The sequence below is a fragment of the Rhopilema esculentum genome, chromosome 17 (assembly GCF_057945365.1).
Source record: "Rhopilema esculentum isolate cy_ngs chromosome 17, ASM5794536v1, whole genome shotgun sequence".
NCBI classification, from domain to species: Eukaryota; Metazoa; Cnidaria; class Scyphozoa; order Rhizostomeae; family Rhizostomatidae; genus Rhopilema; species Rhopilema esculentum.
In genome coordinates, this window is record NC_142831.1 from 5,841,930 (window position 1) to 5,859,493 (window position 17,564).

Here is a 17,564-nt window from a genome sequence, read left to right on the forward strand (position 1 = left end):
CGATAAGGCTGACGGCAACGGTGACGATAAGGCTGACGGCAACGGTGACGATAATGCTGACGGCAACGGTGACGATAATGCTGACGGCAACGGTGACGATAAGGCTGACGGCAACGGTGACGATAAGGCTGACGGCAACGGTGACGATAAGGCTGACGGCAACGGTGACGATAAAGATGACGGCAATGATGTAGATATCGGCGACAATTAGGATAAGACAGACAACTGGGACAATGACGAAGATGTGGACGGTGGCGATGATGGCGAAAAAGTTGACGAATGTGACGAGAACAAAGACAACAAAGACGGCAGTGGAGTCTACAGTGAACTTTCGGAGAATAGTCTTGCGAAGGCAGAAAGATTGCCGATAACTGTTTATGACCTAATCAATATACTGCCAGTGAATGATTAAAAGTACAGGTAGATAAAAGAGAAGCAAAAGCAATTATATTGGGTGCAACAGGATTACAGCCTAGCAACAAGATTATACAACTACGGTGGATGATGTACTGGGTATTTTCTTGAAAGTACTGGCAAACAACATACTGTTGCCTTGTTTACTTTTGGAATTGGGATGAATATGTTTTTTACGAAATCATCTGGGAGCTCACCTTTTTCATAAATTTCATTTATAACATTTAGAAGAGTTTGTTTACCTTCGGCACCAAAGTTCTTCAACTCTGCTTCATCAGTTTAGTTAATGTTTGGTTCTAGCAGTCTATCATCGTTGTATAGTTCGTTGCCGATATATTCTTACCGACTTTTGTTGGGAACACCGAACTTTACAAGCTCAAACATCGATAACCCTAAATTTAGACTACCTTTTCTAGCTGTCTTTTTGAGCTGCCTTCTGTCGGCCATTTCTTAAAGGAAAGACACCTTCTCGGCTTAAGAATTTTTTTTAATGGTAAGCCAGAAAATGTTTGTAGCAGTAGCTGAAAAGGTCCACACACTTGTCTTAAGAATTCTAGTGCTTGTCTTAAGAAGCGTTTCTAAAGGAGACAGGGACGCCACTGCCCCTAGAAATTTTCTTAGTCTCTTCATTTGCCCCCCCCCCCATTTTTCGAAGAAGGTATTTTGTTATTGGCTAGTGTTATGCTCTATAAGTAGTTTTCTACACGGCATATGATTATTTATCATAGATACCTATAATGGCTTATGCTTGATCAGAATAATATGAATTGCTTAGGCATTTTTTCTAAACTTCCAGATTAAATAATCATTAAAGCTTTTGAAATAAGTAGACTTGGCTCACCTTAAAGAAAGCCGTTATTTTATCAATATATTGTTTCTGTACACTACTATCCCAGAATTTCCTGTGATGGCCCCCCGGATTTCCTGGCTAGTATCACCCCTGCTTAGTTGTTGAGTGTTTACCATGATGGAGTTTTCTGCGTGTGGTTTATGAGGATGACAATCAAATATACAATAGCATTTTTATTTCCTGCTGGGATGTGAGGTGGCCATTTTGGTGCTTAACATTCAAAGAGAGATGCATGGACGCTGAAGCTTTTGAAACATAGCGATTATATGTTGTTGTAGATCTGTTTGTCGTTGATACAATTCTGATGATGGCGGTTACAATAGGTCTGACGGATAATTGCGGTCGTAAAAATAGGGATTGTAGAATGGTAAATTAAAACGATGCTTGAGGTGGCGTTTAAAGAGAATATGTATGCCTTTCTTTCCCCAAATCACAAAAATAATATAAATTCAAAGCAAATCTTACTCACCCAGCTTGAATAGCAGCAAATCACCCATACATCAAGCAAAATACTTCTTTGCCTAAAAGTGATAATAGACCCATCGCATCTGAAACCGCGTGTCCATCTGTGATATCCCGTTGCTTTCCTGGCAGAATTTCAACAGGTTTTCAACTTCGGGATCAAAATAACTTGTATCTTGACTAAATCGTATGAAAATACAAAAATATTCTGTTTTATTAATGTAAAGAAGCCGTGGCACAATTGTTATGAATTTTAGGTTCGCTCAGATAGAGCTACTCAGTTGCGGTATCATGCAATGGCAATCTACAACGTCAGAGAAAATAACTTATGCTACACAGTAGCTTTACATTGCCAGCTATGGAACAAAAATAATATTTGAAAAACCAAACGGCATCGAACCTCTTAACTCTAAACTAAACTAAGCAGTTCACGGTAATAAATTGCAAATTGCAACTTCAACTTGTATCTGGACAGCTTCATCAAAAAACCTTTTGCAGCGAAATAGCAAAATACACAACCTCCAAGAATATGGGATGGCAACAGCAACTTAAGGAACGAAGATATCAATTCTTTGGTACCTATTAGATGCCCTAAGACCCCATTTACACGAGACCTGGACCAGATCGGATCCACAAGTATTCGGATACTTTTGGATACGATCCCTGAAATGGCAATGAGTTTACATGGGAACGGATCCAGATGAATTCTACAGGTTACGCGCATGCGCTTTTAGAAAATTGGCGCGCATATGACGTTTTCAGAACTTCCTGTATGATCAAAACACAATTCAACCCGAAAATGGAGGGAGGTAACACTAAAAAGGGTCATTTTTTATAGACTGAAGAAGAAACTGCGCTACTTTTAAAGTAGAATTCGACTACAAACTGCAAAGCTTAGGCCTGGTTCAAACGTCGCACTTCTCATGTGCCAAACCTAACTCTGTTTGGAGCAACACTTGAGCATGTTTAGCGCTACTCCCGTTTCAAACATCGAACTTAATCATGTCGCGCCAAATGGGTTTTAGGATTGTTAGATGAAGTATCTTGGTTAAGGCGCACAATCTCAAATATTTGTTTGAAACGCATACGCCCTCAAAGAAAGGAATGAATTCTGTGAAGGAAATTAAATTAAATATAATTATTTGAGTTCGGTACATGACAAGTTCGATGCTTGAAACCGTGCCGTGCTGGAGCCGTGCAGCTCGGCAAGCTCTGCCGATCCAAACTAGTCTGCCGCTCCTAACTAAATCTGCCGTACCAAATTGATTCAAACGTCGCGCCCCTCATGTACTTAATTCTCGAGTTAGGTTCGGCACATGAGAAGCGCGACGTTTGAACCAGGCCTTACAGGTGGACAGGATTGGGAAAATATGAGGACAAAGTACGACGACATATAATTAAAGTTTCGTAATAATTCTTCAAAACAGTAGTCTGTCAACTTGATGTTCGGTTTTCTGGCGCCAAAAAGCCACTGGTCACATATTCAAACTACCTTGAATTGAAACATATTCTGTCTCACTTTCGACAAATAACGTAGACGGATCCAATCTTGACCAGATCCACGCGTTTACACGGGATCACCTCTGAAAGCGATCCCAAAAGTGTTCGGATAGCGGATCCAAAAGTGTACGGACCAACCAGTTCCTGTGTAAACGCAAGGCCTATCCGTACTCTTTTGGATCCGATCTCGATTTGGATCTGAGCCGGTATTCCCCAGACAGAAAAAAATTGAAAATCTCAAACAATGAAAACTGAGATTCCTGCATTGGTAGTTTGATTTTCCCTTACATAGCAGTTCTATGAAATATTGGTGTACAGCAGTTGCTTGTTATGGTCTATGAAACATGTGTTAATAACTTTTTTAATGAAAGCAAGTATATACTAAAACAATAATGACATAAAGAAATATGACACATTTTAGTTACCTACTTAATCGTTCTATCTCTGTTCACATTACAGAGAAATTTTTGTAGTGGCATCTGATGTAATGCAGCGGCTTCAGTAGCATTACTGTTGCATCGGTTCAAACACTACACCAACATCAATTCAATAAGGAACAAATTTGAATCTTTCTCGATGGTGGTGAAAGATAATTTAGATGTGTTAAAAATCTCTGAAACGAAGATAGATTCAACTTTTCCTAATATTAGAAATTCTAGATACTTGGCTTTAAGAAATCACTTAGGCTATATGTGACAGAAAACAATGGTGGGATATTAGTTTATGTCAGAAACAGCCTCATATCACGGAAAATTCCGAACATTAATGTTCCAGATGATATCCAAGTGATCCCATTTGACATTAATAGAAGTAAACAGATATGGTTGCTGCTGCCAATTTATAGGCCTCCACATCTAAATCAGGCTTACTTTATTGAATAACTATCTCAGCTGCTAGAGAAACTGTCTGGATTTGAAAATGTATTGGTCCTTGGAGACTTCAACATAGAACCAAACAACCAACATCGATTGATTTATGTGAACAAGGAATTGCGAAAAGCTATAATGAAAAGAGCAAACCTGAAAAACTCTTCAAATGAAAGAAAACGGGAAGCTGACATTAGAAATTACAAAGACCAGAGGAACCTTGTTGTAACGAGAACCAGAGTACTTTCAATCCATTCAATCGAAGAAGATTGAAATTTTTGGAAAACTGTGAAACCATTATTTTCAAATGCAAATGCTATGAGTGAATAAAACACCCTGATTGAAGACGATAAGATACTCTCGAAGGACGCTGGTTGCTGAGTGCTTTAATATATAATTCACTAACATAACAGACAGTCTGGATATAGCTCCTACATTCAAAGAGGCTCTTGATATAGCAGAGGACACTACGATCGAACAATTGACAACTATGGCAATTCAAAAATATAATAGGCACCCCAGTATTATAGCAATCAAGTAGAAATATGGAATCAATAGCGATAACTTTGAGTTTTCTCATGTTAACCCATAGGAGGTCTGGATTCTTAAAATGTAAAGAAATCGCACAGTGGAATTACTCCAACATTCTTGCTCAAAGAAACCAAAAATTTCACCTGCCATTTCCTGACAGACTGTATAAACCGTGTCATCCACGAGTCAGCCTTTCCGAGTAAATTCAAAGACGCTGATACATCCTTAATATTAAAAAATGATGAGGCAGCTCTTAAAAGAAAATTATGGGACTCTTAACTGTTCATTCTTCAACATCTAATATTCTTAGACACTCAAAGTGTTTTTCCTTCAACATCTAAAACTGAGAGACTCTTAAAAGATCAAATTTTTTGACAACGAATTCTCAAATCTTCTCTCTGAATTTCGTGAAGGATACAGCACCCAGCACTCTTTAATTACATTAAATTGAAAAAAATGGAAAAAATGTTTTGATTCTTCTGGAATAGTGGGGACTTTATTGATCGGTTTGTCAAAAGCGTTTGACTGCTTGCCTCATTATCTTCTAATTGCTAAGCTGGAGGATTATGGATTCAGTGTAAATAGCCTGTGCTTGATCTATAGCTATCTAAAAAATAGGATGCAAAGGTTCAAAATTGGTTTGATAAAGAGCTCACAACAAACCGTTAGAGCGAGAATCCAACAGGGTTCTGTTTTAGAACCAGTATTGTTTAATACATTCACCAATGACATCTTTCTTTAAAAATTAGCCTCAGACTTGTGCAGTTTTGCAGATGATACCACACTCTATGCGTGTGTGTGTAGTCTGGACGAAATTGTCCCAAGGCTGGAAATTGACCTTAGCGCACTCGTAGAATGGTTTTTTGAAAACGGAATGCAAGCAAACCCTGGCAAATTTCAAGTGACGTATCAACATCAATGATAACAAAATACTAACTACGAATAAGGTTAAATTGCTGGGCAAAGAGATTGACAACACGTTGACTTTCACTGACCATATACAAAGTTTGTGCTCCAAGGTAAATAGAAAGATAAATGCCTTTTCAAGGCACCGGCTAAATACTTATATCTCAAGACCATGTTGATATGTAATACCGTAATACTGTCTGATTCCAACTATTGCTCGTTGATCTGGCTTTTTTCTACGAAAGCTGCTAATAACGAAATAAACCGCACACACAAACGTGCACTAAGGATCCTCTTCAAGGACGACTCTTCCTTTGATGAGTTACTTGAGAAAAGTGTGTAATATTGGCCCTAGCTGGGTTTTGGTGCCATGTCAGTATGTGATGATTTATAACTTTGATTGCTGTCCTGTAACTATGTTGTCTAGCTGTGTCTGTACCGTTTGTGGTTGCTATGTTATGTTCTGTTGATGTACTTGTTGATATCTACATATTGATTGATGTAAACCAGAATTACATGTTATATTCAACGTTATGTAAATTGTATTCAGTCGGTAATTGAATTTGATGCACATCTGGGTTACACAATAACTTGCAGTCTTGGCCTAAGTCTTCGGAACCCGAACACGCCACAAGTGAAAGCGTGAAAATTCATGTTCAAAATATTTAGAAACTGATGATCGAAATTTATAAAACAATGAAAATCTTGAACCCCTCATTTCACGAAGAAAAGGTTGTGAAATACGACCTACGAACAAAAGTTTATGTCGATTGCCAAGAACACGAACAACACAATTTGGAAAAGAGTCATTATCCTTTAGAGGATGCCTCCTTTGGAACACCTTTAGTGACCACATAAAAGCACCTCCAAAAGTTGTAGCTTTCAAAAGAGCGATCAAGTACTGGCTTGGCGATGAGTGTAATTGCCGGATTTGTAAATAGCCAGAATTGTAAATTTGTTTTAATTTTTTAAAGTTATTTTTGTAAATAGTTGGAATAAATTAGTAATTATATTACAATTGTAAAAAGACCAACTTTAAATAAGATTATTTTTATTATTATTATTATTATTAGGCAGTACCATGACTTCACCTGCAGTGCACTGACCTCGCTTGTATAAAAGTGGCTTTACATGCATTACATTGTATTCAATTTTACATTACACTGGCTTCACTTACATTACACTGGCTTCACTTACATTACACTGACTTCACTTTTAAATTGAACTGACTGCACTTGCATTACACTGGCTTTACTTGCAATACACTGACCTCGCTTGTATAGCACTGGCTTTACATGCATTACATTGTATTCACTTTTACATTACACTGGCTTCACTTACATTACACTGACTTCACTTTTAAATTGAACTGACTGCACTTGCACTGCACTGGCTTTACTTGCAATACACTGACCTCGCTTGTATAGCACTGGCTTTACATGCATTACATTGTATTCACTTTTAGATTGCACTGGCTTCACTCACATTACACTGGCTTCACTTACATTACACTGACTTCACTTTTAAATTGAACTGACTGCACTTGCACTGCACTGGCTTTACTTGCAATACACTGACCTCGCTTGTATAGCACTGGCTTTACATGCATTACATTGTATTCACTTTTACATTACACTGGCTTCACTTACATTACACTGACTTCACTTTTAAATTGAACTGACTGCACTTGCACTGCACTGGCTTTACTTGCAATACACTGACCTCGCTTGTATAGCACTGGCTTTACATGCATTACATTGTATTCACTTTTACATTACACTGGCTTCACTTACATTACACTGGCTTCACTTACATTACACTGACTTCACTTTTAAATTGAACTGACTGCACTTGCATTACACTGGCTTTACTTGCAATACACTGACCTCGCTTGTATAGCACTGGCTTTACATGCATTACATTGTATTCACTTTTACATTACACTGGCTTCACTTACATTACACTGACTTCACTTTTAAATTGAACTGACTGCACTTGCATTACACTGGCTTTACTTGCAATACACTGACCTCGCTTGTATAGCTCTGGCTTTACATGCATTACATTGTATTCACTTTTAGATTGCACTGGCTTCACTCACATTACACTGACTTCACTTTTACATTGAACAGGATACACTTGCATTGCAGGGACTCAAGTTTTACATTGCACTGGCTTCACTTGCATAACACTGGCTTTACATGCATTACATTGTATTCACCTACTGCACATTAGTCCCATTTGCATTTCTGTCGCATCCAGCACCAAATATTATATTACCGTTAAAGATATTACCGTGTAAATTGTTAAGGACAAAAATTGAAGATAAGATACCGGTGTAGATATGATAGTAAACAAAAACTGGAATTGCAAACCTTCCATTATTAAATATTCGCCCAAAAATTTTCAGATTGAAAAACATAAAGCAGTATTAATGATCCTTCCGGTAATGACGTCAATATTTGAATAAATTTGTAATTCTTGAATCTTCTATGAGTGGCTGCACAGCACTTGGCTTTTTTGTGGTATGACAGAAACACACAGAAAATTCAGAAAAGATTAAACCGATTTGAAAAGCTCAAAAACATTAAATATTGAAGCTTGCAATTTGATCTTTTAGCTCTTAACGCACAAACTATTTATAAAAAGATCTGAATACTTGCTAGAAACAAATAATTGCGAAACATTAACAGCAGGTAGGGTTGATAGAATAGAATTTTAAAAACAGCGCTTTTTAAAACTATGTTGGGTTTGCAGCGATTTGAAAATACATAAACCTATTTTTGCTTATGAAATATAATTCCTACTTGTTATTAGGCATTATTATTGCCCGCAACTCGCGCGCGATAGCGCGCGAGTGAAGGGCTTATAGTCTGCCCCGCGTATAAGTAGCATATGGAAGCTTCAGTTCATAATGTCAGCACTTTTTCAGCAGATTTTGTCATTTTTCTGCTGCCATGACAACTGTCAATCAATTTTATTGTCAATCAATCGGCTTTGTCGAGGAGCGTTGCTCTGCCAAGACTCTGTTAAAGGCCTTCGGTTTTTTTTGCACGAAAACGGTGCTGCATCACAGCTCGGTTCTCCGCAATGGATGGAAGTTTTGATTCGAAGTTTTGGGAATCAAAACCAGTCGAATGCCACACCTTTCTCCCAAAAACTAGACACCGTACGAGCAAAAGTTATGATTGTCGTGATTATCGCCTGTACATCGCTGTACGAATCATCTATCGCAATCTATTTTAGCTGTACCCGTTCTATCACGTGTCCATTTTCATACGTCTTTGCTTCACGAAAACGAAAAATAAATGTCAAACCCTAGAAAAACTTCATGATTTTCAAAAGGGCGTTGGACTTAAATCAAAGGCAAACTGAACACCAAAAATTCTTGATAAAAAGAATAGTTTAGCATCAACTAGAGCAGCTGTTTTTATAAAATTGTGAAAACCCAAGATGGTGTCTTCTTCGAATATCCTGACCTAAATTTTCAAAACAATCATTATCAAGGAACTAATTGTTTGCGGGCAGTACTAGCAAGAGCTATTTCTAGTATAATATTTTTGTAGATGGGCCTTTCACTTTGCAGCTTGTAGAATATCAAAGGTTGTGAAATGAAAATGGATAAAGATGAGCCTCTTGTAAGCTTGCGCATCACCTTTAGCAGCAACAATCTGCATTCCTATGCCAACAATTAAACATTCATTTTTTACTTTATAAAAAGACATCTAGACGACTGTGAAGAAGCACAGAAGCATAAGCCTAGGTAAGTATGCCTTCTACATAAGCACGAAATAACCGCTACTGTGTAGATAAAAGGAGTTCGTTTTCGCCTTAGGACTCCATTGGTAACATTCTCAATAGGCAAGCGGCACTGATTGGTTTACCTCAACAGTCATGTGCTCGTGTTTCTGATTGGCCTATTTCGACCCACAACTGGGTATATATATTTCCTAGTCTATGTTCTGACGTTCTAAACTCTGAAGAATGTCAGACGAAAAGCTTTAGTTTACTAAATGTTTGCTTTTTTCAAAGCCATTTTAGAAGAATAAACATGGCATCTGTTAAAAAAGTATAGATGGAATAGAATTCGTCAAATGAAATTAAAATGATTCGACCTATTCGTTCAACTAACAAATCAGTTTCCATTGCTATTGTTACCTCTAGTGCTAAGTATAGAGTTGATATGTAATCAAGAGTTTACTCATGTATCCCTGTGATTACTTATCATCACAGGTCAAGAGTGCATTAAGGCTGATTTCCACGAGGCGAATTTCGCAGCGAATTCACGGTGAAATCGCTGATGAAGGCATCAAGGCATGCGCAGTTTTGATTTTTGATTTTGCCGCGAATTCGCAAGAAAGTAGAAAAGAGTTCTACTTTTTCTCGGCGATATATTTCGCAGCACCTAATAACCAGTCAAAGCATGACAAATTTGCTTGATTTGTAAGAAAACAATCTTGGAACATTCGCCATGCGTGTAGTTCTGAAAATGGACGCCTTAAAGTTGAGTTTTGGCGGAAATTATTATATAATTTCGCAGCGAATTCACAGTCTCATGGAAATCAAAGACAATTTCGAAGCGAATTTTCAGCGAATTTGATGCGAAATTCGCCTTTACTGAATTGAAGTGAACAGCTATAGTCGTTCTAGATGACGTCATTCAATGTTGTTTGACAACTTGGTGTCAGCTCTTGTAACTCAAGGCGGAAAAGATTGCTAGAGCTAAGAATTATAGACGGATTGGGAAGCGGTAAACGATGCTGCGCTATTGACCGTTTTTTATCAACACCTTTGCAAAAGCCTGTTATATTAATATAAAAGTATTAACGCTGAGAGAAATCCATAGAAACCTTTAATGTTATTTCACATACAAACGTTATAGCCGCTAAGCTGCCAGCGACGTGCTAGCATCAATTCCCAGCTACCGTTTTAAAGCGCAGTGCCCGCAACGTTTGCAAATAGCCACCCGTGCAACAAATGCTTCTGAGGAATCCAATCCCACAAAAAAATTGTTCCTCTTAGTGAGAACAAAACCCTCTGTGGCAGCTATTTCTATGGTCTGTAAACGTGGAAGGCTCCGTTTTATTCCTGCATCCCCGAGCCTCTTTAGAGCAACCTGCAATTTTCACAGCCGAGATGTTCTGAACAGTGTTCTACAATCGTGCCTATCGCTGATTACCCAATCACAGCATCGCTGATTACCCAATCACAGGATCGTTGATTATGCAATCACTGGATATTTGAACCACTATGATAAGATCACTAAAATCGCCAACAAGTTTTCATACTAAATTTTTCACTGACGGCAGAAAAGCTACCGAGATAGCCAGCCAGCATGCAACTGAGCTCACCTTTTCTGCAGCAGTTGCGCCACAAACGGAACTGTGTTCGCCTAACAGCGGTGGGTCCGGCAGCTGGAGATGGGAGCTAGATTGTGACAGACAGCATATAGGTGGTGACAGTCATGTGAGATCCAGGCTTTGATAAACTATTATAACTCGGACGAAGTTTTTTATCGTCAGTTGAAAGACAAGGTAGAGCATAAGATGGAAGAGGAGAAAAATGGGTTAATCCTATGACAGACATAAGGGCCAATCTTCATCGTAGGCAACCCACTACACCTTGAATCTCAACTCGTTCACCCAATTGCCAGCAAACAACAGAGCTCAATCATCGACAAACATGTCGGATAGGTTTTGCATTGCTTTTGGCTTTAAAGAAGGGAGAAATAAATAACAATCGAGTTAAGACTCCGAGAAGTGCAAGCTATTTTGTGAACGGAAGAGAAAGACGATTTTATTACCTTGTTTTAGAGCTAAGACTCTGCGATCGTGTGTTGCTACGCGTTTAACAAGAAAATTTGAAGACCTTAATAAGACGATCGTTCGGCAAAAGTTGATGCTCTGTTTGATAATCAAAGCTTGCAATCTAGAGATGAAATTACGTAACTGTTTGTTGGCGAAATTACGTCTCTTTCACTCATTTAAATTTGTTTGATCGATAGCATTGTGGAATCGTCAAGATATTGACCATCTAGATATCGCAACTACGAATTTTTTATATTTCTAATTTTGACCTAACTTCACTGTTTAATATCACCATGATAGCACAGCATCTCTGATTCCCAGCAGATGGGATTTATGTAGATGACCTGATATTGTTTTGTGTAGTTGATTTGATATCATGTAACGATAGGGTGAGCTTTTCTTCTGCTATTGCGTCAGACCTCTGAAAATGACTGTTTTGTATAGCAGCTGATCAAATATCACTAATGAATCATATCTCCGACTTAAGTTCCTTTTTTGGGCTCAGTATTCATTAGCCTCAAATCAAGTATTTTAACCTTCACAAAATAAAAACCTTTCTAAGCTAACAGAACTTTCTTCGCATCTGAAAAAATAGACTCAGTCCTCATGATAAATATGTTTTTTTTAAGATTTCATGAAATTTAGCAATTATTCCATTCTACAAAACTTTTAAAACTTGAATTGCCATATGTGTTCGATATTTACTTCTTTGGCTACACACCATTTGCGAAGTGTGTTTTCCTAAACACCACAGCCTCTAGCTTCCACGGTAGAGTTGCCTTTGTTGAAAATCTATGATTATTATTATGACTCATGTTATATTAAGGGATTGACATTTCGAACTGTTGTTGCTTTAACTTCCGGACGCTTCACGCTGAGAACACGTTTTATTGAACTCTAGATTTTTGACTACTCGTAATTCGGTTTTAACCTGTTGCTATCCAAAAATTTGAATGTTCTTTTCGGTTCATAGTATGATTCATAGTAGTATTTCGGTTCATAGTAGTTGATTATATTTTAACAGGTTATGGGCCCAGGCACTTTTCATATGTTTTTTCGTCTGTACATGGCTTAGATGTTTGTGCCGTGAATAAAAACATCAGAGGAAGTCTGTTGGAATATTTCGCTGTAATCATAACAGCTGAAGACACTGGTTTTGAAGTTGAAAAGCTGCATGGAGAGAATTATCATAGCTGGAAGTTCCAGATGAAAATGTACCTTATCGGAAAAGATTTATGGGAATTAGTTACGGGAGAAGACACCCTGAATGCCGCTGCAAATCCTGAACAGCAAAGGAGATTTCGAAAGAGGGAAAATATGGCCCTCGTGCCTGTCTGTTGAAACAAGTTTGCAAATTTATGTTCGATCTGCTAAGAATGCTAAAGAAGCTTGGGACAATCTTGAACAACATTTTGAACGAAAGTCACTATCACAATAAAATATTCTACCGCATGAAGGTATATTCTGCACGAATGGGAAAAGGATGAGCAAAAATGATCGACCATATAAATTATATTAAAACACTTGCCGAGCATTTGGAAGCAGTGGATGACGAAATAGTTGAAAAAGGCTTGGTAATCAGCAGTCTACCTGAAGAATACAATTATTCGATCACTGCTCTAGAAACAATTGCTGAAGAAAAATTGAGTTGGAACTATGTTCGTGACAGATTAATTCACGAATATGATAAAATGCAGGGCGGAAGTGAAGGTGCAGTGAGTACTCCAAAAGCTGAGGCGTGCCAAGATGCATTATTTACAAAGAAGTTAACAGAACACAAGAAAATGAGTAATTCCAAGAAATGTCAATGCCATTATTGCAAAAAGCCCGGACACTTTGCCAGGAATTGCTTTAAAAAGAAAGCTGATGCAAAAAAAGCCCCAAGAACGTAACAGCAAGTATGGCAGAAACAAACAAGAAAACGGCAAAGTAAATGAAGAAACAGCAACTGAGATTGAGTTAGCTGTGGGTAATACTCCATCAGATAAAGATGATCGAGGGAATCACAGCACATGACTCCTGTTAAAAAGGGGATTTGTATGGATAAACCCCATTTAAGAAACCAATAGAAGTGAAGCTTGCTGATGATACTGTAATTTTTGCTTATGGAAAAGGGGAATTGCAGCTTGTTTTGTATGATGGCAAAGACAAGGTGAAGGCAACCCGGAAAGATGTACTTTACGTACCAAAAATACAGAAAAACTTGAGGAAAATTTGCTATGAGACCGCGTGGTCCCATGAATGTCACTTCAGTGGGAGGTTCAAGGTATTTTGTCACAAGGAATTTGTTCAGTCATCTGAAAGACTGATTGGAAAACAAGTAAAGAAGTAGAGATCAGATAATGGAGGCGAACACATTTCAGAAAATTTGCTGAATATTGCAAAAGTCGTGGAATATTGCACGAAGTCACGGTTCTCTACACACCACAGCGGAATGGCGTTGCTGAACGCATGAACCGAACAATCATAGACACTGTAAGGTCAATGCTACATAATGGTAATCTTCCATTGAGTATCTTTTTTGGTTACCCTTTTGGCTGTAAAGGATACAAGTTGTACAATCCTGAAACAAAACAGATGATAGGAAGTCATGATGTCATATTTCTGGAGAATTCCTTTGAACACAAACTGTGTGAACACAATGAAAGGGATTAACAGAACGGTTAACTACTGACAAGAATGACATATTGTCTGATGCTTTGCATTTCAAGGCCGCACAAGATGCCCACAAGAGTGAAGATAATGAGAACATGCAGGGAATCAAGAAGAAGAAAATGCTTTACCAGAAGAACTGCATCAAGACCTCAAAAAAACAGAGTTGCTCCTGAAAGAGTAGGAAGTATAACGGGTGAATGGTGGAACTATGCAACACTTGCTGTATCTGACACTGATGAACCAAAGAATATGAATGAAGCATTGAACGGAAAAGATGCTCAAAAGTGGCAAGATGCAGCTGATGCTGAATACAAGTCCTTAGTGAGAACAATACCTGGAATCTTGTAGATTTGCCTGATGGAAAGTTGGCTGCAAATGGCTGTTTAAAGTAAAAAGAAAACGCAGATGGGAGCATCAATCGCTACAAAGTTCGTTTCGTTGAACAAGGTTACTCACAAGAAGCTGGTGAGGATCATGATGAAATATTTGCACCCGTTGCAAAATACTATTCTATTCGATCTGTGCTGGGAATTGCAAACCAATTTGACATGGAGTTACATCAATTGAATGTGAAGCCGGCATTTCTTAATTGCAAGCTGGACAATGAGACATATATGAAACAGCCTGAGGGTTATGTAGATACCAAACAACCACACAAGGTTTGCAAGCTTAACAAGAGCATTTGCGGATTGAAACAATCTGCTAGGTGTTGGAACATTGCAATAGATAAATACTTTAAAGGATCTGGATATGTTCGGAGTACTGCTGATCCACGTGTTTACTGTAAAACCGAATGTAAAGACGGAAAGAACTGCTTGATGTAATTGCAATATACGTGGACGATACTATATTAGCTTCAAATGACATTGCAATGTTAACTGCTGAAAAGACCAAATTAAAAAAAAACGTTTGAGATGGAAGATCTTGGAAAGATCCATCACTGTCTTAGTATGTCTATAAAGAGGGACAGAAACGCTAAAATTCTAATGATAGGCCAAAAAACCTACCTTGAAAACGTGCTGAAGAGATTCGGAATGCAAGACTGCAAGCCCGTATCAACTTCATTGGAAAGCACTGCACGTTATGAAAAATTGGCAGATGATGAAAAGCCTGTAAACACCAGAGAGTATCAAGCAATAATTGGATCGCTTACTTATGCTTCGATAGCTACGATAGTCTTTAGCCAATTTATGAATAAGCCTGGACCGCAGCATTGGCAGGGAATATAGAGAGAATTGCTTTACGTGAAAGGAACAACAAACTACGGACTGTACTTCGATTGTTCAAAGAAAGAAAGTTTTAGCCTTTACGGATATTCAGACACTGATTGGGCCGGTGATATATCCACAAGAAAATCAACATCGGGATACATCTTCAAGTTAGGAGGCGCTACAATCTCATGAAAATCAAAAAGACAATCGATAGTCGCCTTATCAACAACTGAAGCAGAATATGTCGCTTTGTGCCATGCAGCACAAGAAGTTGTTTGGTTACAAAGGTTACTTGCAAGCGTGAACTTAGTGCAAGCAGAACCAACGAAAGTACACGAAGATAATCAAGGGATAATGGCTCTTTCACGAAATCCGAAAAGTCATCCTCGTACGAAACATGTCGACATAAAGTTTCATTACGTCAGGGAAGTCATAAAAAAGGAAGATGGACCTTGTTTATTGTCTGACTGAAAAAATGATTGCTGACATAATGACCAAAGGATCACCAAAACCAAGATTCGAAGAACTTCGTTAGCAGATAGGAGTGAAATTGCTTGATTAGCTTACCTATTACTCACTTAAAACAGTATAATATTCATCAAGTGGGAGTGTTGAAAATATATGATTATTATTATGATGACTCGTGTTATATTAAGTGATTGACATTTCGAACTGCTATTGCTTTAACTGCCGGACGCTTCACGCTGAGAACACGTTTTGTTGAACTCTAGATTTTGATTACTCGTAATTTGGTTTTAAACTGTTGCTATCGAAAAATATGAAAGTTGTGTTCGGTTTATAGTTTGATAGTTTTTAATTTTTTAACAGTCTTTATGACAATAGTTTGTTATATTCTCATATACTATCACTGTAAATTATTTTAGGATTTCAACTTTCAAGTTATTCATCATTGGAACAGACAACAATTTACAAAAACTCATTCGGTGAGCATTGTAAATGCAAGTTGAAAGTGAAAATCAAAGCCTGTTCATCTTTATAATACTAAACTTTGATTTTCAGTTTTCAGTTCTCGCTGGAATATGTCTGATAAAGATGGAAGATAGAAAGTGTATAATGCTAAGATCTTGATCAATTATGCATTCGCTGTGTCCCTTAATAAGTTCAATGTCTCGGTTTTTCTCGATTAATCTGCACGGAGTCCAGGATTTTATTTCATTTTCAGATAAATCTTCCCTAGTGAGGATAGTTAATCCCTAGTGGCGAGTTTCTGTTTGAATACAAGCTCCACGTTAAAGTACCTTTATCAGTTAGAACTCAGTCAAATTTTACTCGTTGCAAGCATTCCAGAAAATTATGAGGAAAACTGTCTGGTTTTTGGCGCTAATTCGTAAAAAATGATTTCGCAAGAAGCTACAGTATAATCCAGTTATAACGTACTTTAAGGGACCAGCGATTAAGTACGTTATATCCGAAGTACGTTGTAACGAGGGTAAGTAAAAATTGATTAAAACCAAGCACACCTTTTGCCGGGACCAACTGTATTCCTGTATTCCTAGAAAAGTTAATTTCCACGAAGTGAGAGATAGATGTCTATGTTCAAGGTGAGTTTGAAACTGAATACCTAAAACACAGAGCCTTATTAAAGACAATCTGTCACGACGTTGATTGGTTATAAAAACAAAGGGATTTTTATTGTTTCCAGTCCCCCTTGAATTTATCGCATTGTAAAAAATATGGCGGAGCGCTGGAATCGTGTTCAGGCTATTGTTCCAGCTATTGTTCTTGTTAACCAATCCACAACGAGACAGTTTGCCTTTAAAATGTATGCAACATTTCACTGGACAATGATTGTCTAGTAATATTTAGCAATGTTCAGTGAGAGGTGTTTGAACGTATTGAGTATCAGTAGCACATTGGTCCCAAGCGAGATCATTACAAAATGGCGCATAAAATCCTCTCACTGTGCTTGCCCTCTCACTGCGATTTCTTCAAATAAGTCTAAATTTTGGTTGCTTCTATCTATGGTTAACTCAAAACAAATTTGAGCGTTGTCAAGTGAAGAGCATACTTTTTAACATGGATTTGTGGGTTCAAAATTACCAATATATCAGATAATGCTGGATAGAAAAACATTATGGGTTGCATCCTTAACTATGCTTCTTCCACCACAGAGTCCATAGAACATTACGGCTCCACTGCTGTGAGCCGAAGGAAGGTTATGCACTGATGCAGTAGTTTTGAGGAAGGCCAAGGCATAACTTGACAAAGATAAGTAAACTGCGAGGAATTGGGCGATTTCCGGACCCTCTCCAGCAGTTCGGAAAGAAGCTCACTGTATGGAGCATTAGCAGGTCGTGCAAACAGCGCGTAAAGTTTCTTATTTTAATTTCAAGCCACGAGT